Genomic DNA, 16,998 nt, shown 5'->3' with positions numbered 1-16,998 from the left:
AGACACGCGGGCCTTTGAGAAGCCGCTGAAGCACAGCCTCAGCCTAGACTCTCGCAGGTGCCCACGGCCTTCCTCAGTCCCTCACATCCAGGGAGATGCCTCTGAAGGGGAATCCTGGCCTCCACTCAGGTGACTTTCCCAGCTCCCAAGGGAGATGGGGGATCCACTGAGGGAGATGCAGGGGAACCTGGCGCTCGAGACTTTGAGATCGGCAGCCGGGCTAGTCCCATTTAAGTGGCTGATGAACGCCCGATGTTGTTTGACACAGACGGCTTCCTTCTATAAGGACAGTGAAAGAAAAGGCAGGCTCGGATGCCTATACTCACCTCCAAAGTTATCCCGAACGAGCCCCCAAAAACGATGCAGCTTCTCACACCACAAGGGTATGAAACTAGAAATAAATGATGCAAATAAAACAAAAAAGCCTACCACCACATGGAGGCTTAACAACATGATCCTAAATAACTGACGGATCAATGACCGAATAAAAAGAGAGATCAAGCAATATAATGAGACAAATCACAACAATAATTCAACAACGCAAAATCCGTGGGACACAGACAAGGCGGTGCTAAGAGGGAAGTACACTGCAATACAGGCCTCCCTCAGGAGAGAAGGACAATCCCATATGAACAGTCTGAACTCACAATTATCACAACTCAGAAAAAGAAGAACAAATGGGGCCCAAAGTCAGCAGGAGGAGGAACATAATAAAGATTAGAGCAGAAATAAATAAAATCGAGAAGAATAAAACAATACAAAGAATCAAGGAAAGCAGGAGCTGGTTCTTCGAGAAAATAAACAAAACAGATAAACCCCTAGCCAGACTAACCAAGAAAAAGAGAGCTGCACACATAAACACAATCAGAAATGAGAAAGGAAAAATCACTACGGAAACCACAGAAATACAAAGAATTATTAGAGAATACTACAAAAAATTGTATGCTAACAAACTGGATAACCGAGAAGAAATGGACAACGTTCTAGAAAAATGTAACCTTCCAAGGCTAACCCAGAAGGAACAGAAAATCTGAACAGACCAATTACCAGCAACAAAATTGAACTGGTAATCAAAAAACTACCTAAAACAAAACACCTGAGCCAGATGGCTGCACTGCTGACTTTAACCAAACACTTAGTGAAGATCTAATACTCATCCTACTTAAACCTCTCCAAAAAGTGGAAGAGGAAGGAATATTTCCAAACTCATTCTATGAGGCCAGCATCACCTTAATACCAAAACCGGGCAAAGACACCACAAAAAAAAGAAAATTACAGACTAATATCGCTGACAAACATAGATGCAAATATACTCAACAAAATATTAGCACACCAAATTCAAAAATACATCAAAAAGATCATCCATCATGATCAAGTGGGATTTATTCCAGGGATGCAGGGATGGTACAGTATTAGAAAATCCATCAACATCATCCACCACATCAACAAAAATAAGGACAAAAACCACACGATCATCTCCACAGATGCCAAAAGAGGCATTTGACAAAATTCAACGTCTACTCATGATAAAAACTCTCAACAAAATGGGTATAGAGAGCAAGTACCTCAGCATAATAAAGGCCATATATGACAAGCCCACAGCTAACATCATACTTAACAGTGAGAAGCTGAAAGCTTTTCCTCTAAGATAGGGAACAAGACAGGGATGCCCACTCTCCCCCACTGTTATTCAACATAGTACTGGAGGTCCCAGACACAGCAATCAGACAAAACAAAGAAATACAAGGCATCCAGATTGGTAAAGAACAAGTCAAACTCTCACTATTTGCAGATGATATGATATTGTTCATAAAAAACCCTAAAGACTCCACTCCAAAACTACTAGAACTAATATCTGAATTCAGCAGAGCTGCAGGATACAAAATTAATACACAGAAATCTGTTGCTTTCCTACACACTAACGATGAACTAGCAGAAAGAGTATTCAGGAAAACAATTCCATTCACAATTGAATCAAAAAAGAATAAAATACCTAGGAAGAAACCTAACCAAGGAAGTGAAAGACCTACTATACCCTGAAAACTACAAGACACTCTTAACAGAAATTAAAGAGGACACTAACAAATGGAAACTCATCCCATGCTCTTGGCTAGGAAGAATTAATATTGTCAAAATGGCCATCCTGCCTAAAGCAATCTACAGATTCAATGCAATCCCCATCAAAATACCAACAGCATTCTTCAACAAACCAGAAACATTTTTATGTGAAAAAACGTACAGCATTGCGTCAGGAATAAGAGCAATGTGTAGATCTCCTACCTTGCGGTGGTGAGCGTCAGGTTCCGTGATGTTGAAGAAGTTAGAAAAGAGTAAGGGACGCCCCCTGCCTCACTCAGAGGCCAGTGCGGCCTGAAGAAGCAGGCTGGAAGTCAGAGTGAGACAGAAAGAGGGACACTCCTCGTGGATACCCAGTCGGGCTGTCGGGGTCTGATTCCAGACACGCGGGCCTTTGAGAAGCTGCGAAGTGCATCCTCAGCCTAGACTCTCACAGGTGCCCACGGCCTTCCTCAGTCCCTCGCATCCAGGGAGATGCCTCTGAAGGGGAATCCTGGCCTCCACTCAGGTGACTTTCCCGGCTCCCAAGGGAGACGGGGGATCCACTGAGGGAGACGCAGGGGAACCTGGCACTCGAGACTTTGAGGTCGGCAGCCGGGCTAGTCCCATTTAAGTGGCTGACGAGCACCCGATGTTGTGTGCCACAGACGGCTTCCTTCTATAAGGACAGTGAAAGAAAAGGCAGGCTTCGATGCTGGTAACTCACTTGCGATGTTATCCCAGACGAGCCTCCGAAAATGATGCTGGGGTTCTTCTTGTCTGCGGAGGTGAAGAATGAACTTAGGGAACACCCAAGCCAAGGTAGGAGAGGCTTTTAGTGAGATATACAGTGAGAGTACACAGCTCCTGGTTCCCCACGCCAGGGACAAGAGAGCCCATACTTGTGCATTGTCTAGGGGTTTTATAGGCAGTTGAGGATTTTTGGGAACCGGATAAAGGCTTAACGGTATGCACTTGTTCAGTGGTCCCTAAATATTTAAAATTAACTTAACACACAAAATTTACTGCTCTGGTTTCTCCCTGGGATACCGGCATCTCGGTCGGGGAGCATATCAGACAAAGCCGCCCGCCCAGTCCACAAGGTGGGCTGAGTTATTGTCTGTCTGCTAAAGCGTAAGTTAAGAATCTTACTACTTCTTCACTCTGAAGCAGAAAGGTAAATCCCAGATATCACAGTAGCTCCTCTCCTGACAGTAAATTAACTGCAACCAACAGAGCCATACAGATTTGACAATTCAGAACTCCAAACCTGGGTGGAGCATGAAAACAACTGACACTGAATTGAAGATGGTGGCATGAGAGGTGAGACAGAGACCCCCTACGAAACCACATATAATACAAAATATAATTAACACAACTAGTCCTGAAAGAGCACCAGGAAAGAGGGCTGCACCAGACTGCACACACCTGAAGAAAAGAGCAGACCTCATGGAACAGGGCACCAGCACCACTCCCCAGCCACTCCCGACGCAGCTCCAGCGGCTGAGCAGCTCCAGAGAGGAGAGCTTATGGGCACTAGAGGGCGCCACATACAAATATGAAACGTCAAAGGAACCTGGTTCAAAGCAAAATCTCAGCACCAGAGAAAGGCCTGAGGCTGAATTAATAAATCTTCCTGAAAGAGATTTCAAAATAAAAATCATAAACATGCTCATGGAGATACAGAAAAATATTCAAGAACTCAGCAATGAATTTAGGAAGGAGATCCAATCATTGAAGAGCACAACAGAGGGTATTAAAAGCAGGTTGGATATGGTGGAGGAGACAATAAATCAAAGAGAAATTAGGGAAGAGAAACACAAAGAAGCTGAGGAACAGAGAGAAAAAAGGATCTCTAGGAATGAGAGAATACTGAGAGAAATGTGTGACCAATCCAAACGGAACAATATTCGTATTACAGGGGTGCCTGAAGAAAGAGAGAGAGAAAGGGATAGAAAGTGTCTTTGAGGAAGTAATTGCTGCAAACTTCCCCAATATGGGGAAGGAGAGAGTCTCTCAGGTCATGGAGGTGCACAGATCTCCCAACACAAGGGACCCAAGGAGGACAACACCAAGACATATAACAATTAAAATGGCAAAGATCAAGGATAACGACAGACTATTAAAAGCAGCCAGAGAGAGAAATAAGACCACATACAAAGGAAAACCCATCAGGCTGTCATCAGAATTCTCAGCAGAAACCTTACAGGCCAGAAGAGAATGGCATGATATATTTAATGTAATGGAACAGAAGGCCTGTGACCCAAGAATACTGCATCCAGCACGACTATCATTTAAATTTGAAGGAGGGATTAAACAATTCCCAGACAAGCAAAAGTTGAGGGAATTTGCCTCCCACAAACCATCTCTACAGGATATTTTAAAGGGACTGCTCTGGATGGAAGCACTCCTAAGGCCAAATAGATGTCACCAGAAAAAATAAAATCACAGCAAAGAAAGCAGACCAACCAAATACTAACTAAAGGCAGAAAAAAATAAAATCAACTATCCATAAAAGTAGTCAAAGGAAACAAAACAGAGTACAGAATAGAACACCTAACATATAAAGAATGGAGGAGGAAGAATAAGAAGGGAGAGAAATAAAGAATCATCAGACTGTGTTTATAATAGCCTAATACTAGAGTTGAGTTAGACAGTCAGATAGTAAAGAAGCTACCCTTGAACCTTTGGTAACCACGAATCCAAAGCCTCCAATGGCAATAAGCACGTATCTTTTGATAATCACCCTAAATGTAAATGGACTGAATGCCTCAACCAGAAGACACAGAGTAACAGAAAGGATAAAAACACAAGACACATCTACATGCTGCTTACAAGAGACTCACCTCAAACCCAAAGACATACACAGACTAAAAGTTAAAGGATGGAAAAAGATATTTCATGCAAACAACAGGGAGAAAAAAGCAGGTGTTGCAGTACTAGTATCAGACAAAATAGACTTCAAAACAAAGAGAGTCACAAGAGATAAAGAAGGACATTACATAATGACAAAGGGGTCAATCCAACAAGAGGATATAACCATTATAAAGATATATGCACCCAATACAGGAGCACCAGCATATGTGAAACAAATACCAACAGAATTAAAGGAGGAAATAGAATGCAATGCATTCATACTGGGAGACTTCAACACACCACTCACTCCAAAGGACAGATTCACCAGACAGAAAATAAGTAAGGACACAGAGGTGCTGAACAACACACTAGAACAGATGGACCTAACAGACATCTACAGAACTCTACGTCCAAAAGCAGTAGGATACACATTCTTCTCAAGTGCACATGGAACACTCTCCAGAATAGACCACATACTAGGCCACAAAAAAAGCTTCAGTAAATTCAGAAAGATTGAAATTCTACCAAGCAACTTCTCAGACCACAAATGTATAAAATTAGAAATAAATGGAAGAAAGAAAGAAAAAAGGCTCACAAACACATGGAGGCTTAACAACATGCTCCTAAATCATCAATGAATCAACGACCAAATCAAAATAGAGATGAAGCAATATATGGAAACAAATGACAACAACAACACAAAGCCCCAACTTCTGTGGGACGCAGCAAAAACAGTTTTAAAAGGAAAGTATATAGCAATCCAGGCATATTTAAAGAAGGAAGAAAAATTCCAAATGAATAGTCTAAAGACAGAATTATAGAAATTGGAAAAAGAAGAACAAATGAGGCCTAAAGTCAGCAGAAGGAGGGACATAATAAAGATCAGAGAAGAAATAAATAAAATTGAGAAGAATGAAACAATAGAAAAAATCAATGAAACCAAGAGCTGGTTCTTTGAGAAAATAAACAAAATAGTTAAACCCCTAGCCAGACTTACTAAGAGAAAAACAGAATCTACACACATCAACAGAATCAGAAATCAGAAAGGAAAAATCACGACAGACCCCACAGAAATACAAACACTTATTAGAGAATACTACAAAAAACTATAAGCTAACAAGCTGGTAAACCTAGAAGAAATGGACAACTTCCCAGAAAAATATAACCTTCCAAGACTGACCAAGGAAGAAACAGAAAATCTAAGCAGACCAATTACCAGCAATGAAATGGAAGCGGTAATCAAAAAACTACCCAAGAGCAAAACTCCTAGGCCAGATAGATTGACCGTGGAGTTTTATCAGACAAACAGAGAAGACATAATACCCATTCTCCTTAAAGTTTTCCAAAACATAGAAGAGGAGGGAATACTTCCAGACTCATTCTATGAAGCTAGCATCACCCTAATACAAAACCCAGGCAAAGATCCCACCAAAAAAGAAAATCACAGGCCAATATCCCTGATGAATATAGATGCAAAAATACTCAACAAAGTATTAGCAAACTGAATTCAGAAATACATCAAGAGGATGATACACCATGATCAACTGGGATTCATCTCAGGGATGCAAGGATGGTACAACATTCGAAAATCCATCAACATCATCCACCACATAAACAAAAATAAGGACAAAAATGACATGATCATCTCCACAGACACTGAAAAAGCATATGACACAATTCAACATCCATTCATGATAAAAACTCTCAACAAAATGGGTATAGAGGGCAAGTACCTCAACATAATAAAGGCCATATGTGACAAACCCACAGCCAACGTCATACTGAACAGCGAGAAACTGAAAGCTTTTCCTCTCAGATCGGGAACAAGACAGGGATGCCCACTCGCCCCACTGTTATTCAACATAGTACTGGAGGTCCTAGCCACGACAATCAGACAAAACAAAGAAATACAAGGAATCCAGATTGGTAAAGAAGAAGCTAAACTGTCACTATTTGCAGATGACATGATCTTGTACATAAAAAACCCTAAGGATTCCACTCCAAAACTACTAGAACTAATACCAGAATTCTGCAAAGTTGCAGGATAAAAATTAATACACAGAAATCTGTGGATTTCCTATACACTAACAATGAACTAATAGAAAGAGAAATCAGGAAAACAATTCCATTCACAATGGCATCAAAAAGAATAAAATACCTAGGAATAAACCTAACCAAGGAAGTGAAAGACCTATACCCTGAAACCTCAGGACACTCTTAAGAGAAATTAAAGAAGACACTAACAAATGGAAACTCATCCCATGCTCTTGGCTAGGAAGAATTAATATTGTCAAAATGGCCATCCTGCCCAAAGCAATATACAGATTCGATGCAGTCCTTACCAAATTACCAACAGATACTTCAACGAACTGGAAAAAATAGTTCAAAAATTCATATGGAACCACCAAAGACCCCAAATAGCCAAAGCAATCCTGAGAAGGAAGAATAAAGCAGGGGAGATCTCGCTCCCCAACTTCAAGCTCTACTACAAAGCCACAGTAATCAAGACAATTTGGTACTGGCACAAGAACAGAGCCACAGACCAGGGGTACAGAATAAAGAGTCCACATATTAACTCAAGTACATATGGTCAATTAATATATGATAAAAGAACCATGGACAGACAATGGGGAAATGACAGCCTGGTGTTGTCAAACCTGGACAGCTTAGTGTTGGCAAAACTGGACAGCCACATGTAAGAGAATGAAACTAGATTATTGCCTAACCCCATATACAAAAGTAAACTCAAAATGGATCAAAGACCTGAATGTATGTCATGAAACCATGAAACTCTTATTAGAAGAAAACATAGCAAAAGTCTCTTGAATATAAATGTGAGAAACTTTATCCTGATCAAATCTCCTTGGGCAAAGTAAACAAAAGCAAAAATGAACAAATGAGAGTACATCAAGTGAAAAGGCTTCTGTACAGCAAAGGACACCATCAGCAGAACAAAAAGGTATCCTACACTATAGGAGATTATATTTCTAAATGACACATCCGATAAGGGGTTAACATCCAAAATACATAAAGAACTCACGTGCCTCAACACCCAAAAAGAAATAACATTTTTAAAATGGTCAGAGGATATGAACAGACACTTCTCCAAAGAAGAAATTCAGATGATCAACTGGCACATGAAAAGATGCTCCACATCGCTAATTATCAGGGAAATTCAAATTAAAACCACAATGGGGTATCACTTCAACCAGTTTAGGATGGCCAACATCCAAAAGACTAGGAACAACATATGCTGGCAAGGATGCAGAGAAAAGGGAATCCTCGTACACTGCTGGTGGGAATGTAAACTAGTTCAACCACTGTGGAAAGCAGTGTGGAGGTTGCTCAAAAAACTAAAAAGAGAAATACCGTTTGACCCAGGAATTCCACTCCTAGGAATTTGCCCAAAGAAAACAACATCTCAGATTCAAAAAGACATGTGCACCCCTATGTTTATCGCAGCACTATCTACAAGAGCCAAAGTATGGAAGCAACCTAAGTGTCCGTCAGTAGATGAAAGGATAAAGAAGAGGTGATACATAAACACAATGGAGTAGTACTCAGCCATAAGAAGAAAACAAATTCTACCATTTACAACAACATGGATGGAGCTAGAGGGTGTTATGCTCAGTGAAATAAGCCAGGCAGAGAAAGGTAAGTACGAAATGATTTCACTCATGGGTGGAGCATAAGAACAAAGCAAAAACTGAAGGAACAAAACAGCAGCAGACTCACAGAACACAAGAGTGGACTAATAGTTGCTAAAAGGAAAGGGACTAGGGTGGGGGGTGGCAAGGGAGGGAGAAGGGGAATAAGGGGCATTACAATTAGCACACATAATATAGAGAGGGGGCACAGGAAGGGCAGTATAGTATAAAGACAAGTAGTGACTCTACAGCATCTTACTATACTATGCACAGTGACTGTAATGGGGTATGTGGGGGGGACTTGATAATGGGGGAAATCTATGAACCACAATGTTGCTCATGTAACTGTATATTAAATATACCAAAAAAAAAAATTGCACGGCCCCACCAGCATTTCTCAGTGTCAACCTTTCAGCTTCCAATCACTAAGCTGTGAAAACTCAAGTGATAACTTCTTGAATAATAATATCTAAACTATAGCTACATACACTAAATGAGGTGGAAATCGCAGCAATTACCCAGATAATCCAAGAAAAACAAGGCAAAAGTAGCCCAATTATTTGGGTGAAACATTTTCAGTTGTTCTAGATTCAGATAATTATATCTGTTATCCTTTTAGACATACAACTTGAAATTCTTCCCTCAAGCAAAATCAAACAAACAGACAAGCCGCACAGAGAATATTACAGTTTACAAGACAGATTAATTATTGTTAGATACAATGACTAATTCCTTTTTAGATCTATACTGATTTAAGTCTTGGGTAAATATACAGTCTATTTAACACTGAATTGTCATACATCACCTACAGGCAATGATACAGTTTTTTACTCATTTCAAAAGGTTTATTTGGAAAACTTTTTGGTTTTGCCATACACCTAATTAAAATCTTCAGGCTTGACCTTAAAGACTGTGAATGGTGAGTTGCTATTGTTGTGTAATATAAGCGAGCATTTTCATGATACAAAAAATTAAAAAAATTGAGTGGCGGCAGAAACAATTGGCCAAGCCCCTGTACTGGTATGTTTGACTCAGGATGGATTTGGGGGCACTCTGCAGAGGGCCACAGATACACTCAATCCTACATTTGCTTGACCCAGATGGCCCAGCCTTTCTCACCACCCCAGCACGGAAGATGGGGATGTGAACATCCCTACATGTTCCATTTTGTAGTTTCTTCTAAGGTGTTTTTGGTTGCAAGTCAGTTCAAGATCATTGTAAAGCATTATATCATTTGAATATACCACCATTTACTTGCCACTTTATCATTAATGGATATTTGAGCTGTTTCCAACATGGGACTAATAGGTTATGCCGTGATGTCTTTTGGTGATAAATATACCCTTTTCTGATGAGAAAGATCTTGTTTAACTAGGTCTGAAATAGTAGTCATAGGAGATGGGGAGGTCCACCAATCCAACTTTATTAGATACTGCTAAACAATTTTCCAAAAATGGTAAGTCAACTTGTTCAACCACATGTTCAAAGTGTGCGAGAGTTCTAATTACTCCTCAGCCTCATCAACACCGAGAACGGTCTTTTTCATTTTGATACTTTATAATGCACCAGTAGCGGTCTTACATTAGAAAAGATTTTCTTTTAGCTTTTTATTTTGGATTTTAAATTAAGTTGCAAAGGTAGTGCAGACAGTATCCAGTTTCTCCTAAGTTAACATCTTAAATAACAATGGTACATATGTCAAAACTAATTGTTATTGGTACATGACTGTCCAGTAAGCTATAGACTTTATTGGATTTCACCACTTTTCACATGAATAGCTTTTCCAGAATCAAGTTAGGACACCACACTGCACTTAGTCATTAAGTCTCCTCTGGTCTGGGAAAGTTTCTCAGTCTTTCCTTGTTGTTTGTGATCATGGTAGTTGTGAAGAGGGTAGCTCAGGCACTTGGTAGAGAGCTGCCCATTTGGGTTTGTCTCATGTTTTCCTCAAAATCAGCCTGGGGCTGCGTATTTCAGGGAAGACCACCACGGAAGCGAACTGCTCTGCTTAATCACAACATACCCGGGAATGAAGTTATCACCTGATTTCTCCCTGGTGATGGTAATCTTGGTCAGTCAGTTGTAGTAATACTGACAGTTTCACCACTGCGCACCTCCTCCATATCCCGTTCTTTGGAAACGGGTCACGGAGCCCAGCCCATACTCCTGGGGAAGGAGGACCTAAATATATCACGTTCCTCCCCAGGACACCGCCTTTATTTATTCAGTCGATCATTTGGATCAGTATGGACTTGTCTACTGACTTTATATTTTCGGTTATAAACCAATAATACACTACTATGTTAAAGAAAACAACTTCTCAGATTCCAAAAGACATACGCACCCCTATGTTTATTGCGGCACCATTGACAATAGCCAAGATATGGAGGCGACCTAAGTGTCCCTCAGTAGATGAATGGATAAAGACGCGGTGGCACATACACACAATGGAAAGCTACTCAGACGTAAGAAACAAATCCTAGCAGTTGCAACAACACGGATGAAGCTGGAGGGAATATTACGCTCAGTGCAATGGCCTGGCGGAGAGAGACAAGTACCAAGTGATTTCCCTCCATTGTGGAGCAAAGCAACAAAGAAAAAGGGAACAAAACACGAGCAGACTCACAGAACCCCGCGCCCGGCGGCCGCGTCCCGACAACCCCACGGCCCCCACCGGCCCGCTCCTCCGGGGGCCCCGGGCACCGCCGCCCCGCTCCTCCGGGGGCCCCGGGCATCGCCGCCCCGCTCCTCCGGTGACCCCGCGCACCACCGCCCGCTCCTCCGGTGACCCCGCGCACCGCCGCCCCGCTCCTCCGGGGGCCCCGCGCACCACCGCCCCGCTCCTCCGGGAGCCCCGCGCCCCGCCGCCCCGCTTCCCCGGGGGCCCCGCGCCCCGCCGCCCCGCTCCTCCGGGGGCCCCGCGCCCCGCCGCCCCGCTTCCCCGGGAGCCCCGCGCCCCGCCGCCCCGCTTCCCCGGGAGCCCCGCGCCCCGCCGCCCCGCTCCTCCGGGGGGCCCGCGCACCGCCGTCCCGCTCCTCCGGGGGCCACGAGCACCGCCGCCCCGCTCCTCCGGGGGCCCCGCGCACCGCCGTCCCGCTCCTCCGGGGGCGCACCGCCGCCCGCTCCTCCGGGGGCCCCGCGCACCGCCGCCCCGCTTCCCCGGGGGCCCCGCGCACCACCGCCCCGCTCCTCCGGGGGCCCCGCGCACCACCGCCCCGCTTCCCCGGGGGCCCCGCGCACCGCCGTCCCGCTCCTCCGGGGGCCCCGCGCACCGCCGTCCCGCTCCTCCGGGGGCCCCGCGCCCCGCCGCCCCGCTCCTCCGGGAGCCCCGCGCCCCGCCGCCCCGCTTCCCCGGGGGCCCCGCGCACCGCCGCCCCGCTTCCCCGGGGGCCCCGCGCACCGCCGCCCCGCTCCTCCGGGGGCCCCGCGCACCGCCGCCCCGCTCCTCAGGGGGCCCCGCGCACCGCCGCCCCGCTCCTCCGGGGGCCCCGAGCACCGCCGCCCCGCTCCTCCGGGGGCCCGGAGCACCGCCGTCCCGCTCCTCCGGGGGCCCCGGGCATCGCCGCCCCGCTCCTCCGGTGACCCCGCGCACCGCCGCCCGCTCCTCCGGGGGCCCCGCGCACCACCGCCCCGCTCCTCCGGGGGCCCCGCGCACCACCGCCCCGCTTCCCCGGGGGCCCCGCGCACCACCGCCCCGCTTCCCCGGGGGCCCCGCGCACCACCGCCCCGCTTCCCCGGGGGCCCCGCGCACCACCGCCCCGCTTCCCCGGGGGCCCCGCGCACCACCGTCCCGCTCCTCCGGGGGCCCCGCGCACCGCCGCCCCGCTCCTCCGGGGGCCCCGCGCACCGCCGCCCCGCTCCTCCGGGGGCCCCGCGCACCGCCGCCCCGCTCCTGAGGGGGCCCCGCGCACCGCCTTCCCGCTCCTCCGGGGGCCCCGAGCACCGCCGCCCCGCTCCTCAGGGAGCCCCGCGCACCGCCGTCCCGCTCCTCCGGGGGCCCCGAGCAGCGCCGTCCCGCTCCTCCGGGGGCCCCGAGCACCGCCGCCCCGCTCCTCCGGGAGCCCCGAGCACCGCCGTCCCGCTCCTCCGGGGGCCCCGGGCACCGCCGCCCCGCTCCTCCGGGGGCCCCGCGCACCGCAGCCCCGCTCCTCCGGGGGCCCCGCGCACCGCCGCCCCGCTCCTCCGGGAGCCCCGAGCACCGCCGCCCCGCTCCTCCGGGGGCCCCGCGCACCACCGCCCCGCTCCTCCGGGGGCCCCGCGCACCGCCGCCCCGCTCCTCCGGGAGCCCCGCGCCAGCGCCCCGTCCTACCGTGAAGCAGCGCCCGGAGCAAGTGCAGCTGGAGCGTCCGGAGCGGCCACCACCCGCCCGCCGGCCTGCGCTCAAAGTTGGAGTCGGCCGCCCGCCGCCGCTCGGGGCCGGGAGGGACCCCCGCGGGCCATACTGAGGGGACGCCGCCGCCTGCCCGCGGCCCAGGGTCCTCACGCGCTCAGGGGGTCCCGTTAGCGGGCGGCGGCGGGCCTCGGGGGCCGCGGCGGCGGCGGCGGCGAAGTTCTCAGCAGGGAAATCCCGTCAGACCGCCTTCAGCGGCCCCGCAGCGCCTCCCGAGGACTCCGGCTGCAGCTGACGACACGCCGCCTTCGTGCTCCCCCCGACCGGCGCAGGGAGAGCGGCGCGCACAGGCGCCGGCCACGGCCGCTGACTGGCCGAGGGGAGGAGGCTCGCGGGCCCCGGGCCCCGCCCCCACGCCACAGGCACCCGCCGCGGCCGCTGATTGGCCGAGGGGAGGAGGCTCGCGGGCCCCGCGCCCCGCCCCCACCGCCTCGCCTGTTTTCTCACTCGCAGAGCCGCCCGCTGGGAATTCCCCAGGGAGCCGCGAGCCCCGCCGGCTTCCCGCGCCGCATCGCCCCCTAGCGACGAGCGGCAGGCCCTGCAGGCACTGCTGCCCTTGACCCTTTGGTAACCACGAACCCAAAGCCTGCAAAGGCAGTAAGTACGTTAATCGATAATCGTCCTAAATATAAATGGACTGAATGCACCAACCAAAAGACAGAGTTAGAGTGGATAAAAAAGCAAGACCCGCCCTACACCCACCGCGTCTACCCCCGACACTCCGGCCGTGCGCCGCCGCCTCCCCGCTGGGTCCGCCGGCGGCTCCGCTCGGCTGCCGCCCAGGATGAACATCATGGACTTCAACGTGAAGAAGCTGGCGGCCGTAACGGGCACCTTCCTCAGTCGTGCCGTGCAGTTCACAGAAGAAAAGCTTGGCCAGGCAGGGAAGACAGAATTGGATGCTCACTCAGAGAACCTCCTTAGCAAAGCTGAATGTACCAAAATATGGACAGAAAAAATAATGAAACAAACTGAAGTGTTACTACAGCCAAATCCGAATGCCAGGATAGAAGTATTTGTTTATGAGAAACTGGATAGAAAAGCTCCAAGTCGTATAAACAACCCAGAACTTTTGGGACAGTATATGATTGATGCAGGGACTGAGTTTGGCCCAGGAACAGCTTATGGTAATGCCCTTATTAAATGTGGAGAAACACAGAAACGAATTGGAACAGCAGACAGAGAGCTGATTCTAACATCAGCCTTAAACTTCCTCACTCCTTTAAGAAACTTTATAGAAGGAGATTACAAAACAATTACTAAAGAAAGAAAACTATTACAAAATAAGAGACTAGATTTGGATGCTGCAAAAACCAGACTTAAAAAGGCAAAAGCTGCAGAAACTAGAGCTTCATCTGAACAGGAATTAAGAATAACTCAAAGTGAATTTGATCGTCAAGCAGAGATTACCAGACTTCTGCTAGAGGGAATCAGCAGTACACATGCCCATCACCTCAGCTGCCTGAATGACTTTGTAGAAGCCCAGATGACTTACTATGCACAGTGTTACCAGTACATGTTAGACCTTCAGAAACAACTGGGAAGTTTTCCATCCAATTAACACTGTAACATCAGACATTGGTGGTACCTACATCATATGCTGCTTCATCAAATGTGATTGGTTCTTCTGCTTTGACTCCAACAAGTGGCCTCGTAACCACCTCTCCTTCCAACCTCACTGACCTTAAGGAGAGCAGTGGCAGCAGGAAGGCCAGGGTTCTGTATGATTATGATGCTGCAAATAGTAGTGAATTATCACTTCTGGCAGATGAGGTGATCACTGTGTTCAGTGTCATTGGAGTGGATTCAGACTGGCTAATGGGGGAAAGAGGAAATCAGAAGGGTTGGGTGCCAATTACCTACTTAGAACTGCTCAATTAACTAGGTGGACTATGGAAAGATTACCCATCATGACACTGTATTTATATACAATTAACTCAAAATAAAGCAGGTTTAAGTGTCTTCCATGTTAATGTCTTAAGAGACTGAAAAGAAAACACCAGCCATCAGAAACCAGTCTTTCTGTCAATAAAATTGCATGGTAAATATTTCCTTATGGAAAAAAAAAAAAAAAGCAAGACCCATCTGTATGCTGCCTACAAGAGACTCACTTCAAACCCAAAGACATACACAGACCAAAAGTGAAGGGATGGAAAAAGATATTTCATGCAAACAATAGGGAGAAAAAAGCAGGAGTTGCAGTACTTGTATCAGACAAAATAGTCTTCAAAAGAAAGAAAGTAACACAAGAGAAAGAAGGACATTACATGATGATAAAGGGGTCAGTCCAACAAGAGGATATAACCATTATAAATATCTATGCCCCCAACACAGGAGCACATACATGTGTGAAACAAATACTAACAGAATTAAAGGGGGAAACAGAATGCAATGCATTCATTTTAGGAGACTTCAACACTCCCCTCACTCCAAAGGACAAAACAGCCAGACAGAAAATAAGTAAGGAGACAGAGGCACTGAACAACATCCTAGCAGATGGACCTGACAGACATCTACAGAACTCTCCACCCAAAAGCTGCAGGACGCACATTCTTCTCAAGTGCACATGGAACATTTTCCAGAATAGACCACATACTAGGCCACAAAAAGAGCCTCAGTAAATTCAAAAGGATTAAAATTCTACCAACTAACTTCTCAGATCACAAAGGTATAAAACTAGCAATATATTGTACAAACAAAACAAAAAGGCTCACAAACACATGAACACTTAACAACATGATCCTAAATAATCAATGGATAAATGACCAAACTGAAACAGAGATCAAGCAATATATGGAGACAAATGAAAACAACAACACAAAGCCCCAACTTCTGTGGGACACAGAGAAAGCAGTTCTAAGAGGAAAGTGTATGGCAATCCAGGCCTATTTAAAGAAGGGAGAACAATCCCAAATGAATACTCTAATTTCACAATCACTGAAACTGGAAAAAGAAGAAGAAATGAGGCCCAAACTCAGCAGAACAAGGGACATAATAAACATCAGAGAAGAAATAAATAAAATTGAGAATAATAAAACAATAGAAAAAATTAATGAAACCAAGAGCTGGTTCTTTAAGAAAACAAACAAAATATGCAAACCCCTAGCGGGACTTATTAAGAGAAAAAGAGAATCTATACACATAAACAGAATCAGAAATGAGAAAGGAAAAATCACTACAGACACCACAGAAATACAAGGAATTATTAGAGAATACTATGAAAATCTATATGCTAATAAACTGGATAACCTAGAAGACATGGACAACTTTGAGAAAAATACAATCTTCCAAGACTGACCAAGAAAGAAACATAAAATCGAAACACACCAATTACCAGCAACGAACTTGAATCGGTAATCAAAAAACTACACAAGATATGGTCAATTAATATATGATAAAGGAGCCATGGACATACAATGGGGACATGACAGCCTCTTCAATAGCTGGTGTTGGCAAAACTGAACAGCTACATGTAAGAGAATGAAACTGGATCACTGTCTAACCCCATATACAAAAGTAAATTTGAAATGGATCAAAGACCTGAATGTAAGTCATGAAACCATAAAATTTTTAGAAAAAAATATAGGCAAAAATCTCTTGGACATAAACATGAGCAACTTCTTCATGAACATATCTCCCCAGGCAAGGGAAACAAAAGCAAAAATGAACAAGTGGGACTATATCAAGCTGAAAAACTTCTGTACAGCAAAGGACACCACCAATAGAACAAAAAGGCATCCTACGGTATGGGAGAATATATTCATAAATGACAGATCCGATAAAGGGTTGACATCCAAAATATGAAAAGAGCTCCTGCCCCTCAACAAACAAAAAACAAATAATCCAATTAAAAAATGGGAAGGGGAGCTGAAGAGACAGTTCTCCATAGAAGAAATTCAGATAGCCAACAGACACATGAAAAGATGCTCCACATCGCTTGTCATCAGAGAAATGCAAATTAAAACCACAATGAGATATCACCTCACACCAGAAAGGATCGCCACCATCCAAAAGACAAACAGCAACAAATGTTGGTGAGGTTGTGGAGAA

At 46.4% G+C, this 16,998-nt stretch overlaps 1 pseudogene; it reads left to right on the top strand.

Annotated features, from left to right (window-relative positions):
* The first annotated feature begins 13,717 nt into the window (after positions 1-13,717).
* Positions 13,718-14,975, top strand: LOC140845712 (endophilin-B1 pseudogene; annotated as a pseudogene).
* The last annotated feature ends 2,023 nt before the right edge of the window (positions 14,976-16,998 follow it).

This window comes from Manis javanica, chromosome 13 (genome assembly GCF_040802235.1).
Source record: "Manis javanica isolate MJ-LG chromosome 13, MJ_LKY, whole genome shotgun sequence".
NCBI classification, from domain to species: Eukaryota; Metazoa; Chordata; class Mammalia; order Pholidota; family Manidae; genus Manis; species Manis javanica.
This window is presented reverse-complemented; position numbering and strand designations above follow the sequence as displayed.